This window comes from Sitophilus oryzae, unplaced genomic scaffold (assembly GCF_002938485.1).
Source record: "Sitophilus oryzae breed Bouriz unplaced genomic scaffold, Soryzae_2.0 scaffold_467_pilon_pilon, whole genome shotgun sequence".
NCBI lineage: Eukaryota > Metazoa > Arthropoda > Insecta > Coleoptera > Curculionidae > Sitophilus > Sitophilus oryzae.
The window spans coordinates 962,986-980,182 of record NW_022147048.1 but is presented as its reverse complement, the minus strand read 5'-3'; the positions used below and the strand labels follow the sequence as shown (position 1 = coordinate 980,182).

The window sequence follows — 17,197 nt, the reverse complement described above, 5'->3', positions numbered from 1 at the left end:
AAGATACTTAATGGCTCAACTAGCTTTTGGAGAAAATGTACAGCCGAAGGAGTTATATATGCCATTTACAAATCAAAAGCTAAATGAAACTATGACTAAAGCTCCTGAATTTTCAAATAATATGAGTTCAGATATATATACGACAAATTGTCAAGGCTTCACTGAGCACCTTGCATATATTAATGATGTTTCATTTGAGTCACTTATTAATCTGTTGAAGGAAAAAAATGCAAAATTTGGTACGACTACCCAAAGTTTTAATAGATTTATTACAAGACTTAACTTAGTTAAAAAGAAAAATGCATGGGAGAGTTTTTTAAATACAGCTGGAAGCATCAGTCCGCTGAAGTTTAAGAGGAAATCAGTAATTGACGTATAACCAACGTCTATTGCTAGACGAAGACTAGGAATTAGATAAGGGGATGCACTAGTAAGGGGATGCAAAAGAGCTCCTACAGGCCGCCCCGCAGAATACGAACCCAAGAAAAGACCAAAACGGCGACACAATTTGACAAATAATGTCAAAGCAAATCGTCCTAATGCTATAAAACATGGCGCTGCGCATTGAGCATGGTCTCATACTTAATGATTAATATTGTACGTTTTTTAAATATTTATTTTAATAAAAACTTGTTTCTTAGGAGGTATTTATTTATTTAAATAATTTTTTACCATCAAATATTCCAAATAAAGTATAGGTATTCTGCTTAATGGTGCTTGCTGTATTGTATCCAACATTCTGACCCTCGATTTGGCGCACAATACCATTATGACCCTGAAAATAGAACAACACATTTGATTGGTCGGTCGTTTGCCATGCCGTGGGTAAATCAAGAGTCATAATGTTTTAATACATCCGGTATAAATAAAAAAAAAATTATACACATCCTAGGAATTTCCTATAAACAAAAAATCGGTAAAATTTTCCATTCATTTTCGTCAAAACTATTGTTAAAAATCTTATTGACCTTCTACTAATATTATTTATCACAATGTTTCCGAGTTGGGTCCGAAACTCCCGCTTCCGACAATAAATTATTCCAAAATCAACAAACTATTATCTTAGATTTTATACGAGCTCGCTGAAATATCGTCCTCTACCGCATTTTAAAATATATACGACGCGACGGTTCCGGTGAATCCGGAATGCAAAGGCTGTCCGCTCGACGGAATATAATGCCCCCAAGTCACGTAAAATTGGAGCTACAGCCGGATTCCAGCACGAAATTTAGGTGTTTCGGTTGCCTACGTACGCGAACGGCGCTACAGCCAATTTCGTAGCTGCCGCAGCTAATTCACTTATAAAACAATATTACGATACCGCGTTCGAATTGATTTATTTTTATGAGGGCACCAAATTGATTCGGGTCGTGTGATCGTAACCAAATAGAAATATCATTTTGGTCAAGATTTATAGATAGACAGATAGTTGTTTATTAGTTCTAAGCACCAAGTGTTGTAGAATGAAAAATGTTTAGGAGGGGAGTTAATCACCGCAACCTTACAGATCTCTATTGTGTGTTCCCCTTTCTTGAGTTATAACTCATCATACAGTCTCAGGGCTTCAACAAAAGCCAGTATCTGAGACGGCTCCACAGAGGCGAGCTCCCCATCCTCGACATCCAGCCGTACCAAAGTTCATGGCACGAATGATCGTCGTATCGGCGCACTCATTGATAAGGTGTTCTGGTGTTTCCCCATTTTCCCCACAGAATCTGCATTCGCCGTTGTTTCTCAGCTTCAGCCTACTGAGGTGTTCGTTCCTACTGAAGATTGTTTTTACTTAAATCAAGGAAAAACTTTGATTTTTCTCGGTCTGAGGTAAATTCTGAGGAACTTTTTTGAGTGTCTTAGACCGTTGGAGGACACTCATTCCAAGTTACGGATGGAGTCTTCCAGATTCTTCAGTTCCGCTTTCAGTTGGTTCCCGTTTGGAAAACAGAACGGTTCTGGTCCAGTTAGTGGAGTGTTCGCTCCTTTTCTAGCTAGATCATTTGTTTTTTCATTGCCTTCTATCCCTTGGTGAGCAGGCACCCAGAGTAGGAGGGCTTTATTTTCTTTGCCTAATAATATTTTTCTGTAAAGTTTATTTCTCTACCTTTAAATTCAGCACAAGAACTAATTCTGAAAAGTAATGTACAGGGTGTTAATAATCTATTCTATTGTAGCATGCAAATTTAAATATCTTTTAATATCTCAAAAACCAAAGATTTTAAACATATTTAACCCTTATAATAAATACCTTTTTTTGGGACCAAGAATCCAAAAATGAAATAAAATACAGGGTGTTCCATAAGAAAAAATATAATTTTGGTATGGATCTTAGTTCTGAAACACCCTGTACATTTCAAAATAATTTTAAATTGTGCACATTACCTCCCCATATATACCCATAAAATATTTTGTTTCTACATCTTTCCGTTTTCGTATAATCAACCGAAGCGAATGAGGTGCGCCACCCTGTATGTAGGTGGCGCCCTCTACAAGTAGGAGTCATGTTGACATCAAAATCAAATTTCTCATGTCAAAAAACTCCCAGACACCATTTTTCATGACCGGATGACCGATTGACCAAAATGATGAGACCAATCGACCTGACCGTTGTTGTCATTTGTTCTCTCTATTTTAGTTTACATTTTGATTGAAATATTTTCTATACAGGGACCGGCAATAGTACGCCAGACATTTCTAGCTCCTAGAATAAAAAACTTGGGAATTTTGTTTACGTGCAAGCCTAACGTATGCACTAGGATGTACTTCAGAAAAATATTTTAACTTCTATAGAGTGTCCTATAGGTCAAAAAGTGTGAGTGAATCGGATTGCTTTTTTTAATGGAACAACCTGTATATTATTGCATTATTGGTTTTTTTTCAGATCACTTGACATAATCCTAACTTATGTAGTTTGTTCATTTTCACAAAGTGGTGGCCCATGGTAAAAACTTAATGTTAAAGTCAAGCAAAGTTCAATTTTACATATAAAGTCATACAAACAACTGACTTTGTTTTTAATTTTTATCATTAAGTTTTTTATAATCCTAAGATATGAGGAAACATATTTCGATAGTTTCACAGATATTAATAAATAAAATATATGTATATATTTTCAGATTTTCTTAAAAAATATATTAAAAATAACAAATAATGTTCATTTTTTAATTCTCCATCTAATAAAAAAATAATATACACGGTGTTCCATTAAAGTCAAAAACGAAATCAGAGGGGGCAACGGACAAGCTACCACGAAACACCGGTTACCGATGGATCACCGAAGTTATTCTTTATCTAGAGGAAAAAAACATTCGATCAATGTGTACTATACCAATCATGACTTATGCATGCGAAACTTGGACTTTTAAAATCGATCTGCAGGTAGCACAACGCTCAGGTGTGCACGGGCACGTGCAAAGGATGGAAGAGAGCAGAATCCCAAAGAAAATACTCAATTGGACTCCGCAAGGTAAAAGAAAGAGAGGGAGATCTAGACGGAGTTGGAGAGAAGGAATACACGGGACATCAGAACAAGAGGAATAGGCGAAAATCTCTGGATAGACAGAGACCAATGGAGACTGGAAATCAGAAAACGGCGAAGAACGTTATGAACTGATTTGTATATACAGGGTTGTTCACCACCTACGACACGGAGTATTGTAGCTAAACGATTAGATATTTACAAATTGTAAGTTTTGGGTTCGTTGAAGGACTATTAGAGCTACAATTTAAAGATATTTTTACAAGATACAGAGTGTCCCAAATAAATAAAAAATATCAAAGTTGTATTTTTTTAAATGGAACACCCTGTTTATTATTGCATTTTTAGTTTCTACGATTAAAATAAACGTAAATTTGATTAAGGTTTATTACACTTAAACCTTACCGTTTTTGAAATATTTTCAATTTTGTGAAATTCCAGTATAAATTTTAAGGCTTCATTAATTACAAGAAAATGCATTTTCTACGGAAACTTGAAGAGATAGGTAAAAAATGGTATAGTACAATTTGATAGACAATTAAATTGTGCATCTGATTCTCATAAAATATACAGGGTGTTCCATTTAAATTAAACAAGTTATTGCCGTTTAAAGCTAATAATTATTTAAAATAAATATTTAGACACTCTGTATAAGGTAGTAAAATTTTTATTATTGCAACACAATAACTGATCAATAAATAATCTTCAGTAAATATTTAGTATTAAAAACTTTGATACCCTCGGAGAAATGAAACCTTAAAATTTATACTGCAATTTCACAAAATTGAAAATATTTCAAGAACGGTAAGGTTTAAGTGTAATAAACCTTAATAAAATTTACCTTTATTTTAATCGTAGAAACTAAAAATGTCATAATATACAGGGTGTTCCATTTAAAAAAATACAACTTTGATATTTTTTATTTATTTGGGACATTCTGTGTCTTGTAAAAATATTTTTAAATTGTAGCTCTAATAGTCCTCCAACGAACCCAAAACTTACAATTTGTAAAAATCTAATCGTTTAGCTACAATATTCCGTGTCGTATGTGGTGAACAACCCTGTATAATATAGGCAGCACAACGCTTAGTTAAAAATATAATAAATATGTTGTAAATATAATAAAAATTATCATTTTTAATGTTGTCATTTTTGATATAACATAATATTGCAGAATTTGAAGGCAAATTTAAAAATTGCTCTCCAGAATCACTCATTTTATAAAGCAACACAAGAACTCGTATAAAACGTTTAGGTTCTAACTGCTCGCTGACGGCGTTAAGCTTTCAATATGGAGTCGCTGGAAGGATTATCTTGTCTTACTACGAGGCCAGACAATTAAATACAAAGCGCTTTGGGCGACGGCGTCGCCATAACGGTTCTGCAGCCCGACGAAGTTAAACTGTTGAAATTTATTTGGGATCGTCTGTGTTGCTCTGTTTTGGCGAGAGAAGACCTAGGCGATGTCTGCATCGCAATAATAGAGTTACTGTATAGTACAGGAATGTTTTTTTCTTGTGGATAAGTTGTTGATGTGGTGTAGGTTGAAGAAATATTTGAACGTTATATGTATATGGGTTTGAATGCTTACAATTCAAATTACAGGAACAAACTTCTACGCTAATTGAAACCACTAATTGGGAGGTTCTGAATGAAGCTTTAAAACGAATGACAATGTCAGGAAAAAAATAATTAAATCGGGCAACTTGACATTTTTTACAGCTGAGCTACCAGGTGAATCCCGAGCGGGAAATTTAAATTCTAGTTACTCAAACAATGAATTTAAAAAGTATCGATAGTGTGCATTGTCCTATACAATTACATGATATAATATTTTATGTAAAAGGAAGGGAAACTGAAGGTAGCTGGTACGGAAGGTATAGTGAGAATCAACTTTTAACTATTCAAATATCGGAAAAAATCGCTGAAAAAATATCCAGAAAATTAAATTTTCAATAAATTAGGTTTGAAACTCCGCCGTTTTATGCGATTAAAAAAAATTAATCTATCTTACGGTACCAAAATAATGACATCATCTTAGGAATAGAGAATAAACTACAACGATGGAAGGAATACGTAGAAGAACTATTTAATGATAGCAGACCGAACACTCCACCGAAAGCGGATGAAAATATGAACGAAAAAGGACCTGGAATTACCAAAGACGAAGTAATTCACGCAATAAGATCCCAAAAAGACGGAAAAGCAACTGGCCCAGACAATATTCATGCCGAAGTTATAAAACTGATGGCTGAACAGGACGGAAGGGGGTTGCAACTGCTGGTATTCATATTCAATACAATCTACCGTAGAGGGACTATCCCAACGGATTGTGGCTACGCTCGACATTTATTACCCTTCCAAAGAAAACCCACGCTTCGAACTGCGATGAATACCGCATGATAAGTCTGATGTCCCATGTCCTCAAAATATTTCTCAGAATAATTCACACCAGAATTTATAAAAGATGCGAATACCAACTAGACGAAACTCAATTTGGATTTCGCAGTGGCCTAGGTACTCGTGAGGCGTTATTCGGATTAAACGTTATCACTCAGCGTTGCAGAGACATGAATGTCAATGTAATCGCTTGTTTTATAGATTATAGAAAAGCCTTTGACTGCGTTAACCATCAAAAACTTATAGAAGTCCTCAAAACAACCGGAATAGATAGAGAAGAAATTCGATTGATTACAAATCTCTACTGGCAGCAAAACGCAGTGGTTAAAATTGAAGGAACATCGTCAGAAGAAATCACGATTAAACGAGGTGTAAGACAGGGCTGTGTGCTGTCACCGCTCTTATTTAATATATATTCAGAGGCTATCTTCAAAGAAGCTCTAGAAGGAATCGAATGTGGAATTAAGATTAACGGGAAAGTGATCAATAATATCAGGTATGCCGACGATACAGTTGTGCTGGCCGAGAATGAACAAGATTTGCAGAGGCTAATGAATGAATTAGTTCGGCATAGTGAAAACTGCGGTCTCCTCATAAATACCACAAAAACGAAGGTTCTTGCATTCACCAAAACACCTGTGCAGATTCACCTGGATATCAACGGTGACCCAGTAGAGCAAGTGTCTTCATACAAGTATTTGGGGTGTATTGTAAATGATCAATGCGACCCGAAGAAAGAAATTAGAAGCCGCATAGAACAGGCTAGAAAAACATTTATAAATATGAGACAATTTTTCACAAGGTCAGATTTGAGTTTGGAGCTACGGGTACGCATGGTCAGATGCTACATTTTTTCAGTTCTCCTGTACGGGTGTGAGAGTTGGACTCTTGACATATCGTTAGAAAAAAAACTAGATGCCTTCGAAATGTATATTTACCGCCGTATATTAAGAATATCATGGGTCCAAAGAGTTTCAAATGTGGAGGTTCTTAATCGAATGAGAAAACAGAAAGAACTCATGCTTACCATCAAAGAAAGAAAAACACGCTACATAGGCCACATAATGAGGGGTAAAAAGTATGAACTTCTCAGATTAATAATTGAAGGCAAAGTCCAGGGCAAAAGATCTATCGGCAGACGCCAGAATTCCTGGCTAAAGGACATTCGTAGATGGTTTGGTTGCTCATCAATCGACATATTTCGTATGGCTGTATCTAGAATGACGTTAGCTATTTGGATCGCCAACGTTCGAAAGGAGACGGCGTCGTAAGAAGATGTCACTTAAATTCAAACCATTTATCCCAACGTATAGTTCCTTTTTTCGACCACTTGTTTCTCCAAACATTATACTTGATTCTAGATCCGATAGTCCAGGGCAAATTTTTTCCAATTTTTGCAAAGATCACATCGCTATTCCTGAATGCATGCCACTTCGAAATGTCACCACTCCTCCCTGGGAATTAATTGCCTCATCAATGAATAATATACTCATCAAACTAAACAAAAAAAGCACCCCTCCATCTTTAATAAAAGCGTCACTTTACGGTATTATTCAAGATCTATCTCTAGATAATATAATATACACGGTCGGTTCAAAATTCTCCCAGGCAGCAAGATGCGCCGTATTACATAACAATATATCTTATAAATATCGCTTACTTCCTACCACCAGCATCCTTTCTGCCGAACTTTTTACTATTAAGGAATCACTAAGAATAATCTCCTACCTACCTCCTTCCAAATGGGTGATATGTTCAGATTCACTAAATGCATTACAATGCCTAAACGAATTATCACCAAAACATCCTCTAGCCGTTAAATCGCTCGACTTGCATCACTCTTCAATATCTAAAGGTTCAACTGTGGATCTAGTATGAATCCCTAGCCATGTGGGTATAAGAGGTAATGATAAGATTGCTAAGACTGCGGCAAATGATAGAGATTTTATACCACTTGCATTTTCTATCTCTGAACTTAAATTTCTACAAATGTCCACAATAAAAAGTGTTATCCAGGCAGAGCGGGAAGTGACCGGAGATTCAAATAAGCTATATGAATGTAAACCTCAATTCTTTCAAATGTAGCTCGGTCACTGTCCAGAAGTGAGGAAGTCATTTGGAATCGGCTCCTTCAATAACTTAAGACAAACATTTGGTCTGAATGGCGATCTGGTTTCCGTTCTTAATGCTAATAACCTATATTCTTTGTTCCAATTTATTAGGGCATCAGGTTTGGGTTCATTAATACAGCTTAATTTAACTTTAATTTGATCAATGCCGCTAAATGGCCCAGCAGCTGATGCGGCTTATATAAAATCCTTCTTCTTCTTCTTCTTCTAATATATTTGCACTTATTTCTACAAAGATCGATAATAGTACTTCTCTGTGGAATTATACAGGGTGTTTCAAAACAAATGCGAAAAACTTCAGGGGGTGATTCCTTGTTCAAAATAAAGGGTAGTTTGCTTCATAAACGTTGGGTCAAAAGTCAACCATTAGGGAGATATTGCGGTACAAAGATGGCGGAAAAATAATGTTTTTATTTTTATCTTGAAAACGAAAAGAGATAGACTAATAAAATTTTATGGAAGCATTACTGTTATGAAAAACACACTTTCTGGTAATTTTTTCACTTTTTAAAATGAGTGGAAGGGTTGAAATAAACTACCCCTATCATTCTTGTTAACGAAATTTAAAGAAAAATCTTATCAAACACATGCAAAACAATTCTTGATAGTTTAGTTTGTTTAGAATTTTTTTATCTCTTGTTTTTTTGATAAAACTCACCGATTTGAAATTAAAAATAAAATGTAAAGCATTACATGTCAGGACAAAAACATTTTCTGATAAAGAATCTAGTGGGCTGCTGTAATTTTTTAGGAAAAAATCTAGTCGGCCGCTGTTACTTTTAGGATGTTCCTAATATTATTTTATTTGACATTACTCTACTGCAATACGTTATTATCTAGATGATTATTATTATCGTTATTATCACTAGATTCTTAATCTAAAAATGTTTTTTGTCCTGACATGTAATGCTTTACATTTTATTTTTTAATTTCCAATCGGTGAGTTTTATCAAAAAAACACAAGAGGTAAAAAAGTTTCTAAACAAACTAAACTATCCAAATTAAACCATTTGCATGTGTTTGATAAGATCTTTCTTTAAATTTCGTTAACAAGAATAATAGGGGTAGTTTATTTCAAACCCTTCCACTCATTTTAAAAAAATAAAAAAATTACCTGAAAGTGTGTTTTCATAACAGTAATGCTTCTATGAAATTTCAGTAGTCTATCTCTTTTCGTTTTCAAGATAAAAAATAAAAACCTTATTTTTCCGCCATCCTTGTACCGCGATATCTCCCTAATGGTTGACTTTTGACCCAACGTTTATAAAGCAAACTACCCTTTATTTTGAACAAGGAATCACCCCCTAAAGTTTTTCGCATTTGTTTTGAAACACCCTGTATAAGATAAAAATTTTGACTATTATAATACCGTCACTATTCTCAGATCCCAGGGGGGGGGGCAAGTGCCCCCTCTTGTACCCCCTTGCGGACGCCCTTGTAAAATGGCATATTCAAATATAGAAAGTTATTGAAAAATACCGAGAATACCTGAATCGAATCAGATCATTCAGTTATCGATACCACAAGATCGACTGTTCAAAGGTTCACTTTTAAGCGGTACAAAATTAGTCGAATCAGCTAGTTTTATTAATAAATTTAATTAAACCAATACTGGTTTGCCAAAATGCTTCCGTATTGTTTGAGCAAATACTTCTTCTTCTTCTTCTTTCTCAGCCTGGTTCCATCCAGTGTTGGATATAGGCCTCTTCTAGGTTTTTCCATGCTTCGCGATCTCTAGCCAATCTTATCCATTGTCTTCCCGCCACTGCCCTGACGTCATCGACCCATCTCTTTTTTGGTCGGCCCATACTCCTGGTTGTTTCCCTAGGTCTCCATAGGATTACTTTTTGGGGCCATCGGTCTGAATCCTGTCTTGCCACATGTCCTATCCATTGCCACTTCAGACTTGCCACTCTTTTAACGACATCTATTAATTTTGTTTTTTGACGTATGTGGGTATTCCGTATTTTTTTCTCTAATATTGACTCCCAACATGATTCTTTCCATGGCTCTTTGTGCTACTCGTATTTGTTCTGCTGTTTTTCGAGTAATTGACATAGTCTCTAAGCCATACGTAAGCACAGGTAGAATGCAGCTGTCGTAAGCTTTTTTCTTTAGGTTCATGGGCACCTTTTTATCCTTGAAAATATTGCTCATATTTCCAAATGCTACCCATGCCAAATGGATCCTGCGTTTGATCTCCGTATTTTGGTTTTCCTTGCCCAGCTTGATTTTATGACCTAAATATATATATAATGGTCTACGTTTTCAATAATAACGTTGTCAACGGTAATGTTATGGATATTGTTGCTCATTATCTTGGTCTTTTTCAAATTCATTTTAAAGCCAATTTTCTGGGATTGTCATTTAGCTCATTTAGCATGGTGTTTAGTTCTTGAATGTCGGTGCTCAGCAAGACAATATCGTCTGCGAACCTCAGATGGCTAAGGTGTACCCCATCGATGTTTAGACCTCTATTTTCCCATTCTAATTTCTTGAAGACATTTTCCAGTGCCAGTGTAAATAACTTGGGAGAGATGGTATCTCCTTGTCTCACGCCCTTGCCGAGTAGTATTTTTTCTGTTTTGAGGTCATCATCTAATTTAACTTGGAAGGTTGCACTATCATAGATATTTTTAATAATGGAATAATATCTGGAATCAATTCTCGCGTCCTCCATTGCAGCTAGAAATGACCAGGTGCTACCTTCCCGTTTGGGAGGTGGGTTCAAAATTGTACCTATATAAAACACCAAATTTTAGTTCAATGTAATTACACAATAAAACACAGATTAACAAGACAGACGTTTATTCAGATGTAGGGTAGCTCATCATTTGAAACAATACAATTTAAAATGGTTTAAATAATTATTACAATAATATAGAGAAATTAAAATGACTATATTATAAATTAAATATTTGCAATAATTGGTAATACTGGTTACCCGTTAGATGACCCGTTAGATGACCAGTTAGTGTAACCTAGACTAAAAAAATTACCTACTCTACTAAAATTTAATATAAATGAAAAACGGGGTACCCACGATATAAATGATACTTAAATTACTAAATAAATGGTCTTTAACTAAAACTAATCAGAAGCAACAAAAAAAATAGGTACAATATTTATTAAGTACGCAGGAACGAGAGGGAGCTAATAAAGAGTTTGGTACTTAGCTTTTATTCGTAAGGGTCCCAAAAATCCCCTACGCCCGGATCTGCCGCACAACCAGAAGGCCCAACCACGTGGCTTTCCCTTAGATTATATGTTGGTTTGGAACGTCTAAGGTTTGAACAGGAACCTCGCTAGCTAGTCGTGAAAACCCTCGTGGAATCAAGTTGGTGCGTAAAAAGAAAAACCAAACCAAGGTGCCTAATTTAAAATTAACCCAATAAAAATTTGTCCCACGTGATAATTAATAAACCAAAATTAACTTACCCAAACTGTGGGCGATTTCCTTGGAAATAATACAAAAGATGCAACGCTATTAGTTTCGTCTCAATCCAGCCGTAGCTGTATGATATACATAATATCAATTAAACGTAGAGAATTATTAACCTTTCCCAAAATCAAATGAAAGGATTTTTCCAACTCAAAACGTGACTTCACTGCCAGCGTGCCGAAAAGAAAAGAAAGGAAATCACCAGACAGGTGGGCGCTTGGAATTTTAATATCGATACCCCTTCCTGATATAAATTTAGCTATAAAATCCCTAGGTACATCCGCAACCAGTTAAGTACCAATGTTGCCAGGAGTAATCCGATAATAAAAGAAACTTAATAATAAATCAAACAATAATAATAAGTTAAATGCAATTACAACTAGATACAATTGATAAGAGTTTAAGATCATTAATAAATAAAAGTATTAAAATAAGTTAAATGCTAAAATTAATTATTTAGAGACTAAATATGAATGAGGTGAAATATGATTTAAGAAAACTTCAAGAAGCTGGCAACACCGTTAGACCCGTTGATGATTTGACGTTTCTGCCCTAACCACAAATTAATTAATCTAAACAAAAATCACAATCAGATTATTTATTAATAATAATTATTGAAGGTATTATTGTTATTAAAAAGGTATGTACATCGTTTCGTATAATATAATTAATATAATATGGTTTCCCTTTGTAGCAACCAAACAACTAACAAAATGCAATGAATATTTCCACTTGAACAGAAGTAAACAAATACCAAAAGTAAGTATATAAAGTGGTTATTATTAATATTACTTTAATTAACGTTATTTTAGATAAATAAGAAGTCTTTACACGATGCATTTACCCTTCCATAACCTGAAGAATAATACCTCAAGATCGAGTCAAAGATATTATTTACAAAATATTACATTTGGCTAAAAATACAACAATATGAAGTTAATTATGATTTAAAGTTAATGCACATTTACTTTACTTGTAAATAGAAAATAAATAAATAATTAATATGTATTAAGAAATGTATTGTTATATTTTATTAACGTGCCATCTTCAAGGTTATAAACAAAATAATAAATCACCACATTCACCATTTTGTCAAGATATATCAATTAAAATAAATATAAGAAAATTAATTCCCCTTTAAAATATATAACCGTAACACAGGTTTCGATGCTGTCAAAGGCTTTTTGGTAGTCGACAAAGGCCAAATGTAGAGGTATATTGTATTCTGTTGTTTTTTCAATGACTGTTTTAATTGTTTGTAGATGATCGATGGTACTAAAACCTTTTCGAAAGCCTGCCTGTTCTATTGGCTGATAGGAATCTAGTTTCGTAGACAGTCGGTTCGGTTGCTGATAATCCTAGCAAATACTAGTCATTTAAATTTATTACTCAGATCTCCTACTACTCGAGAATTATTATTGTAGACTTTCCCTGTAGAGGTAAGTCGCTCACCGTTAAATATTGGAATGTATAATGGCGAATATAAATATTTGCTTCATTAACTTTCGGGGCGGTTTCTTGCAAGTTTGCTTAATTGCCTGGGAATTTTCGATTTTCTCATTTTGCTCGGCGCTATGATCGCGCGCTTTAATAGCCTATTAGAGTTTGCTCAAGCGCCACTTAACATATACTTTGGAATTTGGGTTATGATCCTTAAAGGAAGAGTTCTACTCCAAAACGTTTTCGTAGTTAATTAAAACGCGATACGAATGTTTTATAATGGAAGTTAAAAGGTTTCTTACTGAAAATTTGTCTTATTTTAAATTAATGCGTAATATGAAATAAAATTCGGATCCACTTACATTATGCAGGATGAGTATTATTTACAGGGTTGGTAGATATCGATAAGAGAAACATATTTTCTCTTTGTCGTTTTTCAAATCAGGCCAAAATAACGGAATTATTTTACTTTGAAAATTAAGAAAAATTGTGTGTGCACTATGTTCGCATATTTGAAGTGAAACTCCTTGCACTATGTTCGCATATTTGAAGTGAAACTCCTTACTAACAGCTATTAATTGAAGGATTTGAAGGACATTTTTGAAAAATTGTAGTTTGAAATGTCGAAAAAGTAATAAATTAAAAAAATATTTGTTTATGCGTAAAAAATAGTTTTTTTTAGGTTTCCCGAGACCGCTAAGCGGTCGAGGGTTTTTTTTCTAAAATTATTGTGCATGAAACTATTTTCTAAAAAGCAAACCCATGCAGAAAATTATTTCAGTAGTTTAATCAATTAAATTTATAGGTTGAGTGATATACAGCTAGATTATTTGCACCGTTTGTATAAACTTTGTTTAAAGGCTAAACAGTGATTAACTATTTAGAATTTTATTATAGTAATCACTGTTTAACCTTTAAACAAAATTTATACAAACGGTGCAAGTGGGCATTAGAAATCAAATAACTATAAGAATTTTATTAACTATAAAATTTAACATTTTCGGATAACATTTACTAAACCGTGAATTCATTTTTACCACAGCGGTAAATAAAATTTAAAGACGTTTCAAAATGACGTCTCTTATAATAAGTAATGTTTGTGCTTCTGCTACCTTGGTTACGCATCCCAACAATGCATCGAGCACCGTTTCGCATGTCAACATATCAAATTCTGACGTATTTTTCTCCACTTATTTGTTCAAAATAATATATATATCGTTTTCACCGATTAAAATCGTTATTAAGTCATATACATATGAGTTGTAAATCAATGTTTTTAAATGAACTATTGCCAAAATCTCTCAGAATTAGTGATAACGACAAAAAGAAATCCCAAAAGGAAGCCGAAAATATAATTGCGGTTAAATTGGTCTTGGGATTTTAATCACTTATCTAAACAAAAATTATTCGAAAAATTAGATTAGCGCTGATTGGTCCATTTCACGATGAGGGAAATAATCAATACTAAATAACTTCACAATAAATGTGCGTAGTTCGTGAACGAACTAGTTCCAATGAACTATTCCGACCCCGGAATAAAAGGAACTAGTTCTTGGTTTCTCAAAGAACTAGTTCCTCAAGACCTATTCCGGGATCGAGACTGACCGATATAGAATGAACGGATCGGATCGGCTAGCGCGCGTAGCCCGATGGTAGGCAGGAGTGGGGAGTGCCAGCCACAGGTTATCGGATCCGGACCTAGAGGAACTAAATTAATTAAAAGACTAGTTTACGTCCGTACGAATCGGGCCAGCGCGATCCATGCTAGGCAGGAGTGGGGAGTGCCAGCCATATGCCGTATGTTATCGGATCCGGACCTAAAGGAACTAGAGGAACTAAATAAAAGACTAGTTTACGTATGGATCAGTCAGCGCGATTGATGCTAGGCAGGCGTGGGGAGTGCCAGCCGTATGTTATCGGATCCGGACATAGAGGAACTATTAAAAGACTAGTTCACGGGAATCTATTCAGTCGGCAGATCCGAGATATAATACAAGGCGGCGACGATGGATTCGGCCTTGTCTATTGCCACAGCCGGCGCGGCGTAATTACCACAGAACATTGTCGTGGATACTGTTTTTGATTTTTAGTTTGTTTTTTAAATATTTTATGGGAATGTTTCACTTTAGGTCCCTAAAATTAAGAAATATCTTATAAAACAAAGTAGATATTTTAAATTTTTAGACAAAATCAAAAATCTTGAAGTGAGGAAAAATGCAATTTTTCGTAAAATTTTTGTAATATTTGCTCCAATTGATTTGTGATATAGTTTTTTAAACTCCGATTTGAGTTTCTTTTTATATTTTTTATCTGCAATAAAACTTACATATAAGGGAATTTAAAATAACTTTCGTTGCACATCATAATACGACCACCAGGAAATTCCATAAGACGACGCATGGTGTCATTAATGACGTGCAACGAAAGTTCTTATACACAATTACACGTCTCGTTATATCTCCGTACATTATAAAAATTATACAGATCATACTGTGAATAGTTCTGACTGACAACGAAACGCATTAGCAAGCAAGGGGGATGTCAATGTTAGTCGGGAACTATTGTGAACTAAAGATCTAGTTCAAGGAACTATTCCTCTGGAGGAACTAGAACTAAGGAACTAGTTCCTCCCCAGAAACTAGAATTCCCACCTCTACTTCACAAATATTCATGTATTTTAATATACAGAAGAATTGTGTCAGATTTCGATATATTTTAGTCTAGAAACAAGTTTTACTTTAAATCCCCACCCCCTTGATTCCTTCAGTAATTAATGGACGTACCCTAAATAATTCCAGTGCCAGAAAAGAAGCCAAAATAGTTTTATTGTGTTGTGTCCAGTCTCCTGTTACGAACTAACTCGTTTATTTTAGGACAGAGGAAAGGACATGACCGCAATGTGAAATAAGATGCTCAACATTCGACACAGGCAGTGTCCTAGAAATTCAGGAACGTACTTGACCATATTTTTCCAAATTGCACCTGGGATCCGGTTAATACTATTTTGTTTTATGTAAGTATTGTGTTTTAAAAAATAGTAGCTTACTCCTGTCGTTATATAAAATGTAATACATATTTTTCCGACTATGTTTATTAATTTTCTAGGGTTTTTAAAAACGTACAAAAATGGACATTTTTGTGCAAAAATGGGCATTTTAACTTTTTTCCATGAAAATAGGCGATTGTAGTCATGTCACCGATTTTGTTAAAAGTGTCGCTATTTACTAAACAAATAGTGTATAATAAGAAGATATAGGCCTATCCAAAAAAATCCTGATGGGGTTTTCGCCACTGCACTGCAAGAAAAATCTACAAAATAAAATAGTTATTTTTTGTAAACACTTCTGCGTTAAACCTAAACGGACGCTGCTAGTCAGAAGTTGTGTTTACAGTAATAAAAATTTGCCTAACGAAGAAAAAAATGCTTAACGGTTCGGAAAGTTTTCTCTTTCCGTCGTCGGAAGCAAAAAAATATAAAGAATCAAGAAAAAAACTATTTAAAATATTTAAATTGAACTATTCGAGAACACTTTACTTTTTAAAACAGATACGTCTACAAGAAATCGTTGACGTTCTGTTAAAATGACATTATATTAAGTTAAACTTCAAAATTAACAATTACTACCTGATAATTACTTAATAAGGTAAAACCAAAAAGCCCAAACTTTCTGTATGATTATTTTTAAATTTCACGTATGTTATGTTTATTTATGTAATCTTCTTTAAAATCAAAGAAGCGATTGCCATACATTACTAACATCTACAGATGCATGAGCAATACATTTATTTTTATTAGATTGAATTAAAAAAGCCTTTTTTATTTTTCTTTTAGAGGCTATCGCTTCTTTCATTATAATTTTGGCGTTATTAAAATTTATTCTGTGCCCTGTGTCCCATGAATGCCGACATATCTTAGATTTGTGAAAATCTCCCTTTCTTAAATAATCTTTATGTTCTTTAATTCTAACATTTAAGGGTCTAGACGTTTCACCAATGTAAAATTTATCATTTTTATTTATTTTTTTTATATTTATTTTTTTTTTAAGCTTTCAAAGTTGCATATATTCTGAATCTACATAAAATTTCATACAAATGTTGTAACAGTCAAATTTCCTCGCAACGACCTCTGTGTGCTAGCTAATAAAATACCGCAAATAGCTATTATTTTTGCATCATGTTTACTATAATTTTATTGTTAAATATTATTTTATTTAAATTTTACTATTATGCAACCCGATATACACCGCGATATTATACATATATTGTCACTGATGCCGACCAGCAGTAGGCTTTTTGTCCATCTCTCTATATCTT

At 34.2% G+C, this 17,197-nt stretch overlaps 1 protein-coding gene across 1 annotated transcript in view; it reads right to left on the bottom strand.

Moving 5' to 3' along the window:
* Positions 1-17,197, bottom strand: part of LOC115886104 (neurobeachin-like) — a 350,537-nt gene that overhangs the window by 137,364 nt on the left and 195,976 nt on the right. The window lies entirely within an intron of this gene.